This window comes from Mastomys coucha, unplaced genomic scaffold, assembly GCF_008632895.1.
Source record: "Mastomys coucha isolate ucsf_1 unplaced genomic scaffold, UCSF_Mcou_1 pScaffold5, whole genome shotgun sequence".
NCBI lineage: Eukaryota > Metazoa > Chordata > Mammalia > Rodentia > Muridae > Mastomys > Mastomys coucha.
This window is the reverse complement of record NW_022196911.1, coordinates 97,683,246-97,691,694: the sequence shown is the minus strand read 5'-3', so window position 1 is coordinate 97,691,694 and position 8,449 is coordinate 97,683,246. Positions and strand designations below refer to the sequence as shown.

The following is an 8,449-nucleotide window of genomic DNA, read 5'->3' as shown; positions in this document are numbered from 1 at the left end:
TGTAGACCAGGCTGGCCTCGACCTCAGAAATCCGCCTGCCTCTGCCTCCCAAGTGCTGGGATTAAAGATGTGCGCCACCACCGCCCGGCCTTGTTTTTGACATTGAAACATTTGACAGTGTCCAGGACTTTCGACCTGGGGTTTGCTGGAGGCCAATGGAGGCGGCTCTGCAGGCTGCGCTTACCCAGCGCCACTCCTTGCTCCTCGCTCCTCGGTGGAGGTGGCAGTTGATTATTGATGGTTAGCAGATCCCAAGGAGGCAGGAGGAAAGCATGCAGGGTGCTTTGGGTTTTTTGGTTGGTTGGTTGGTTGTTTTTTTGTTTTTCGATTTTTTTTTTTTTTTTGGTGTTTCGAGACAGGGTTTCTCTGTGTAGCCCTGGCTGTCCTGGAACTCACTCTGTAGACCAGGCTGACAAGGGCTCTAAACTGCTGAGCCATCACCCCAGGCCCTTAAGAACAGAGGCTATGTTCTGTGCCTCCTTCAGCAAATCCTACCGGCGTGCGCCACCACAACTAGCGCAGCGGGAGAGACGGGCCGGTGGTGCGCCCTCGGCGGACTGGAGAGGCCTCCGGATCCCACCTCCGGGCCCCGGACGGGGCCCTTCACCTTCATTGCGCCACTGCGAGAGCACCAAGCTATCCTGAGGGAAACTTCGGAGGGAACCATATACTAGATGGTTCGATTAGTCTTTCGCCCCTATACCTAGGTCGGACAACCGATTTGCACGTCAGGACCGCTACGGACCTCCACCAGAGTTTCCTCTGGCTTCGACCTGGTCCTAACCATCTTTCTGGTCCTAACGCGTACGCTCGTGCTCCACCTCGTTGAAAGATTGGATTGTGGCAAAAGGCAGTCTCAGCCAGTGAATCAATTTCCAGACTTGAGCCAGTTTGCAGATCCAGAACCCCTTGAATGAAGAGGTGGCCAGGTTCCTCTGAGGGATGATCTTGATATGATACCTAAAAGTTTTGCTGTTAACTTTTCTCCAGTTCTTCCCCAGAAGGACCTACGGCCTTTTCCAAGAGTAACTGTACACTGGGGGAAAGGAAATAATCAGACTTTCTGGGGTCTATTGGATACTGGTTCTGAATTGACACTGATCCCAGGAGATCCCAAGAAACATTGTGGCCCTCCAGTTAAAGTAGGGGCGTACGGAGAACAGGTGATTAATGGAGTTTTGACTGATGTCCGACTCACAATAGGTCCAGTAGGTCCCCGAACACATCCTGTGGTCATTTCTCCAGTTCCAGAATGTATAATTGGGATAGATATACTCAGAAATTGGCAGAATTCTCACATTAGTTCCCTGACCTGTGGAGTGAGGGCTATTATGGTTGGAAAGGCTAAATGGAAGCCTTTAGAGTTGCCTCTGCCAAAGAAAATAGTGAATCAAAAACAGTATTGTACTCCCGGAGGAATTGCAGAAATTACTGCCACTACCAAGGACTTGAAAGATGCAGGGGTGGTGGTTCCCACCACATCTCCCTCTAACTCTCCTATCTGGCCAGTGCAGAATTCAGATGGATCATGGAGAATGACAGTTGATTATCGAAAACTAAATCAAGTAGTAACTCCAACTGCAGCTGCTGTACCAGAAGTAGTTTCTTTACTTGAACTAATTAACACATCTCCTGGTACCTGGTATGCAGCCATTGATCTGGCAAATGCCTTCTTCTCAGTACCTGTCTGACGCGACCCCCTCGACCAGCAAGAAGGACGCGACCCTTTGAGCTCTTCTTAAAGCAGTTTTATTCAGGATTTTTAAAACAATCTTCTGACCCCGGGGGAAAGCCTGCGCAGGCTTAAGTACTCCTGCGCCAACCAACCTCTGAGAACCACATAGGAACTGTCGATAGGCCACTCTATGCAGAAGCAAGCATGCTAAATAGGCACAGCCAAATAAGGATTTGTTTATCCCTGAGAGCACTTGCCATTCGGCTGGCGGAAGGCGGGAGCCAGCGCCATCTTTAAGGTGCACTATGCAGCTCTCCACACCTGTCCATAAGGACCACCAGAAGCAATTTGCTTTCAGTTGGCAAGGCCAGCAGTATACCTTTACAGTTTTGCCTCAAGGATATATTAACTTTCCTGCCCTGTGTCATAACTTAGTTAGAAGAGATCTTGATCGTTTGTCTCTTCCACAAAATATCACATTGGTGCACTATATTGACGACATTATGCTGATTGGACCAACTGAGCAGGAAGTAGCAACCACCTTGGACTCATTGGTAACATATATGCGTACCAGAGGATCGGAAATAAATCCAACCAAAATTCAAGGACCAACTTCCTCAGTGAAATTTTTAGGAGTCCAGTGGTGTGGGGCATGCAGAGATATTCTTTCTAAGGTGAAAGATAAGTTATTGCACCTGGCCCCTCCCACCACCAAGAGAGAAGCACAACGTTTATTTAGTAGATCGAACTTAGAAATCAGCCTGCCTCTGAATTCCAAGTGCTGGGATTAAAGGTGAGCGCCGCCACTGCCTGGCTAGGATGTGAGATGTTTTGGCCCAGGCCTACACTCTTGGTAGGCAGAGTCTCCCTCTCCCTCTCCTTCTCTCCCTCCCCTCTTCTCTCCTCTTTCTCCATCCCCTTCTTTCCCTCTCCCCCTTCCCCATCCCACTAGTTTCTCTTCTTCCTCTTTTCCTTTCTTTTCTATACAATCTCAGGATGTAGTGAGACCTGGAATTTAGACCTGGAATTACATAGACCATAGAGATCAACCTGCCTCTGATGATGTGCACAATATCTGGTTCCCGGGCACCTGTCTTGATTTTACTTTCCACGATCTTTTTTATTTTATTTTATTTATTTTGAGGGGTGAAGGTGGGAACAGGGTCTTATGTAGCCAAGAAGACCTTGAATTCCTGATCTTCCTGATTGAGTAAATAAATGGAAGAATGAAGTATGAGTACCTGAGTCTGGATCCTCAGCACGGACATAAAAGTTGGGAGTTGGGCATGCCATCATGAATCTGTAACATCACCATTCAGGGTGGTGACAGTTGGATCCTGAGGACTCAGTGCATAGGTGGTTGAGCCAGAACAGACAGCCCAGGTTTCTCTGAGAGACATGGTCTTAAAAATAAGATGAGCTGGGCAATGGTGGCACCTGCCTTTAATCCCAGCATCAGGGAGACAGAGGCAAGTGGATCTCAGAGGGATCCTGGGCAACCTGAGCTACAGAGTGAATTCTACAACAGCCAGAGTGACACAGAGAAACCCTGTCTTGAAAATGGAACAAAACAAACAAAAAGAGGGCTGGAGAGATGGCTCAGTTGCCAAGGACTGGCCTCAGCTTGGAGAGGGGTTCTCTGAGAAGTTGCGTCTGAGAACATCGAAACAAATGCTTCGAAGTCAAACTGTGGCCGGGTAGTGGTGGCACACGCCTTTAATCCCAGCAGTTGGGAGGCATAGGCAGGTGGATTTCTGAGTTCGAGGCCAGCCTGGTCTACAGCGTGAGGTCCAGGACAGCCAGGGCTATACAGAGAAACCCTGTCTCAAAAAAACAACAACAAAAAAATCCTGTTAGAAAAAAAAATCTTGAAAAGCTGTGTTTGCTCTCTCTAGACATCTCCAGACAATTCGGTCCTCCCTCGATAAAAAAAGAACTGCTATTGCTCTCTACCAGCTCATCTCATGCAAATCAAAAGCCCAGTTTTTTAAACTTACATATCAATTCAGTTATTTATTCCAGGTTCCTTTTGACCATCCCACAAATAAGTGTTCCATGACCTTAGCCTCTTGACTTTTAGGAAAAGGACAACATATATATATATATATATATATATATATACATTGCAAAAGAATTCAGAGATTTGCCTGCCTTTGTAAACTTAGCTGGGTAATATCCTGCCTAAATTTGCTCTGTCCCAGGCTAACCTTGAGCTCAGGAATCTGCCTGCCTTTGTATCTGCCTGCCTTTGTATCTTTCTGAAAAGCTGGTTCATAGTGTAGCTGCTGCCTCTGTTCTTTTAAATCTATGAATCCTCTTATACAATTCCTAATGCATCTTTATATTTTGGACAGTTCAAAAATTATATATTTTTGAACTCATGTTTTCAACATCTACAGGGACACACAGACAGACCCTGGAAGGTCCGGCTTCACTCTTTAAGCCCTTAAAGGTGCTCTTAGGTTGACAATGGTCCTAGTACATGGCCCTCTTCAGCTTCCAAGCCTACCTTTTTGGCCTTAGCTCCTAGCCAGCCCAAGGTCTTCCATAAGGATCTACAGGACAATTCACCAAGCACTCTCCGGCCTCATCTAACTAATGGCTCTCCTTCCTCTCAAGAAGGCGTATATTCTTGGCCATCCTGGCCTTCTGGAACCCTGGTTCTGTGACATTGAGAGGTTAAAATTTTCAAACTGTACTGTGGGAACTTAGCCGGTAGTTGAACCCAATGGGAGACTAGCTTCCAGAACTTAGAAACAATGGGAAACCAGCTCCCAGAACTTAGAGACCAGAGCGACCTGGCAGAAAAAAAGAAAAAAGAAGTAACAAACAATTGCCAGGTGGCTAACCTGTTCCTGAACCCTAGCACAAGCCAGCACCAATCAGAGACCACCCTGTACTTTCCTTTGCCTCAGTCTCCCCTCTTCCCCAGAAACTGTGTAGGTATAAAAACCTGTTTAAATTTCTGCTTGGGGCCAGACTCCTCTACCCCTGCGTAGGATATGAGTCTCACCCAGTGCTGAATAAAAGAACGTCTTGCTGATTGCATCAAGTACGCAAATCTTGGTGTTGTTTGGGGTCGTTGTTCCCAAGCCCTGAGAGTGGGGTTCTTTCCCCCATTTTTTAAAACCCTAACAACATCACCTCTCTTCCTGGAAATATGCTTATTTGAACTGTGCAATCTGTCCAAGCTTTAGAAATGTCACATGGTTCCAGAAGGCAAGGTGTCCTGTGTAAGTAAGACCTGGGCAGGATGGGGTTCTTCTTGCCATCTCCCTCTTTTTTTGGAAATTGACCTCTTGAAGGTAACTCTGAAAGACACTCCTTTGGTCACAGTGACTTGCCCCTGGGCCGCAGGGGCAGGGGTGTCTATGCTCCAATTGTATTCTGAATTGGGACACTGTGGGTTGACAGAGTTTTGTGCATGCCGGATGCCTGTATTTGGATGGGGATGCAGCCCACATTTGGGGCAAAGCTTCTATGAAAAGCCAGCAGTCTGAGGTGGGTTCAGCTCCAGAAGCAATCCTTTCTAGGGTGCCCCACCCCGATACCCTTCATTTCTGTGGTTCAGTAGGTATCCCCCTCCCACCCTACACCACCTACACCCCATCCCCAGAAAGGGTTTCTCTGTGTAACAGAGCCTTGGCTGTCCTGGACTGTCTCTGGAGACCAGACTGGCCTCAAAGATCCACCTGCCTCTGCCTCAAGAGTGCTGAGATTAAAGGCTTGTGCCACCACATCTGGCTGTAAGTGTTCTGTCTTGCTTTTGCCAAAAGTTGAAGAATTCAGAAGTTTTGTGATCGTAGTAGTGGAACATATGCCCCTGTGGCCTGGTAGGGCATCTTTTGGGTATATTTCCAAGAGTGGTATAGCTGGGTCTTCATGTAGATCTATTTCCAATTTCCAGATTGATTTCCCGAGATATAGCGGCCTTGTTTGTGATAGCCAGAAGCTGGAAACAACCCAAATGTCTCACAAACAGAAGAATGAATACAGAACATGTGGTTCATTTGCACAGTGGAATACTACTCAGCTATTAAGAACAAGAACATCCTGAGTTTTGCAGGCAAATGGATGGAACTAGAAAATATCATCCTGAGTGAAGTAATTCAGACCCCAAAAGGACATGCATGGCATGTACTCACTAATAAGTGAATATTAGCCAAAAAAAAAAAAAAAAAAAAAAAAAAAAAAAAAAAAAAAAAAAAGTACAGAATACCCAAGATACAGTCCACAGAATTCAAAAAGATTAACAAGCTGAAGGGCCCAAGTGAAGACGCCTCAATCCCACTTGGGAAGGAGAAGAAAGCAGGAGGGGGGAAGGGAAGGACCTGGGTGGGAAAGAGGACAGGGAGGGGAAGAGGGGAACAGGATCAGGTATTAGGTGTGGGAAAATTACTGAAGCCCCGAGGGCCAGCAGAAAGAATGGAAACAGGCAACCTTGGTGGGGGAGGCTCTAGAATGTGCCAGAGACCTGGGAGGTGAGAGACTCTCAGAATTCAAATGGAGGGACCTTAGATGAAATGCCCTGCCAGGCGGTGGTGGCACATGCCATTAATCCCAGCACTTGGGAGGCAGAGGCAGGTGGATTTCTGAGTTCGAGGCCAGCCTGGTCTACAGAGTGAGTTCCAGGACAGCCAGGGCTATACAGAGAAACCCTGTCTCGAAAAAACAAAAACAAAAACAAAAACAAAAACAAAAAAATGCCGTACAGTGGTGAGAGGGAACTTGTAGAGCCCACCTCCAGCAGAAATACAGGGCATCAAGTGAGAGACGGGGTTACCATCCCACAGTCAAAAACTCTGACCCAAAATTGTCCTGTCTGAAAGAACTGCTGCAGGGACAAAATTGTAGAGGAGCAGGGGCTGGTGAGATGGCTCAGCAGATAAGAGCACTGAATGTTCTCCCGAAGGTCCTGAGTTCGGATCCCAAAAACCACATGGTGGCTCACAACCACCTGTAATGAGATTGGACGCCTTCTTCTGGTGCATCTGAAAACACCTACAGTGAATTACGCCAGAGCGAGCGGGGCTGGAGCGAGCGGGGGTGGGGGTGTATGTGGGGGGGGTGGGGGGGGTCAGAGGGAGCAGGGCAGACAGAGGTCTTGAATTCAATTCCCAGCAGCCACACACATGATGGCTCACGGCCATCTGCACAGCTACAGTGTACTCATACCCATAAAATAAAATAAAATAAATATTTTTTAAAAAAAATGGAGAGGAGCCTGACGAAAAGAAGGTCCAGCAAGAGGAAGGCCCCAAGGCTATGAAGAGCTCACAAAAAGACATCATGACTGCCCTCCGAACGACCCAACAAGCAGCTGAGTCAGATGCAGATACTGGTTAATGGACAGAAGCTGCTGACCCCTGTGGCTGAATTAGGGATGTCCTCATGGAGATGATGGTGGGGAGGAGGTATGGAAAGTGGACTGGGAAGGGAATAAAATCTGGAGGGTAAAAAAAAGATTAAATAAAATTTAGAAAAATATTATTTTTGAATCTTACAGTACCTTAGTTCATTTAATGTCCTTTTACTCTCATTGCCTAAAAAGAATGGAAGGGCTGGAGAGATGGCTCAGCCATCTCTTCCAGAGGTTCTGAGTCCAATTCTCAGCAGCCACATGGAGGTTTAGAACCATGTGTAATGGGATCATGCCTTCTCCTGGTGTGTCTGAAAACAGCTACAATTTACACACATAAATAGACAAGCAAATCACAGCCTGACGATATAGTATGGACAACTTCCAACCAGTTCCTTTACCCTTAACTCTCCTTGTCCCTAAATGAAACCACAGAAAAGGTGAGTGACTTTAACAAAGAAAGATAAGAAAAGGTAGCTATGAGGCAAAGTTGGGGAAAAGAGTTCTAGTACAAAAGATGAGCCAGCAGTAGCATGAAGAAATTGAGTCTCATTTTCAAGACCAGCACAAGAAACCCCAGAGGGGGTGCACCGTTCCTGGAGGTACTGCAATACCAGGTCGATGCGTGGAGTGGACGGAGCAAGCTCCTATTCCAACTCCCACTTCCAAAAATCCATTTAATATATTGTCCTCGGGTAGAGGACGTATCAGATATTAAACTGATAAGAACAGATACTACACTTGATCTTAGCCAAAAGGCCGAGAAGCGATGTCAAAGAGAGGTGCCATGGCCGGTGCGGTCCTCTCATTGTCTTACTACACTCGTGGTGAGCATCGGAGTAACTGTCTCCCTCCTTTGCTCCCCCACCTCTCCCAAGAAAAGCACTGGACTCTGCTACAAACTTCTCACACTCTTCAGGTTTCATGAGAAACTTCATATGCGTGTAGGACCCCTGCCTTTGTCCTCCGCAGAAGCATGGTCTTCAGTCTATTTGCATGCTCCGCCCCGCCGTGGGGGCGCGGCCACCGGAAGCCTACTTCATCCAGGAGCTGCCTTGAGTGAGCCGCTGGAGACTTCTTTTGCTACAAGTGAAGGAAGACGATTTAATTGGCTTCTTGATGGCCGGTGTTCCACCCTTTCTCGAAGACAACATGGTTGACACACAATACACATTGGCAAAGCCCAGATTTTATTATAGTTAGTTAAGTAGTTAATTTATAGGCAGGATTTCTTAACATAGCCCTGCCTGTCTTCAAACTTGGAATTCTCCTGCCTTGGCCTTTTGCTGGGATTATAGGTATGTGCGGCAGTCGCCTGGCATCTAAAAGCTTTTCGTATGTTTGAGAACCGTTTCTGTAATGTGGGATGGGTTCTTTTGTCTTCCTTTTCTTTTTCCTTTTTTTTTTTTTTTTTT

At 46.8% G+C, this 8,449-nt stretch overlaps 1 non-coding gene across 1 annotated transcript; it reads right to left on the bottom strand.

Moving 5' to 3' along the window:
• Positions 1-7,614: 7,614 nt before the first annotated feature.
• On the bottom strand, positions 7,615-7,805 carry LOC116079497. The gene has a single exon (XR_004114036.1). It is a non-coding gene; the product is annotated as a U2 spliceosomal RNA (small nuclear RNA).
• Between the last annotated feature and the right edge of the window lie 644 nt (positions 7,806-8,449).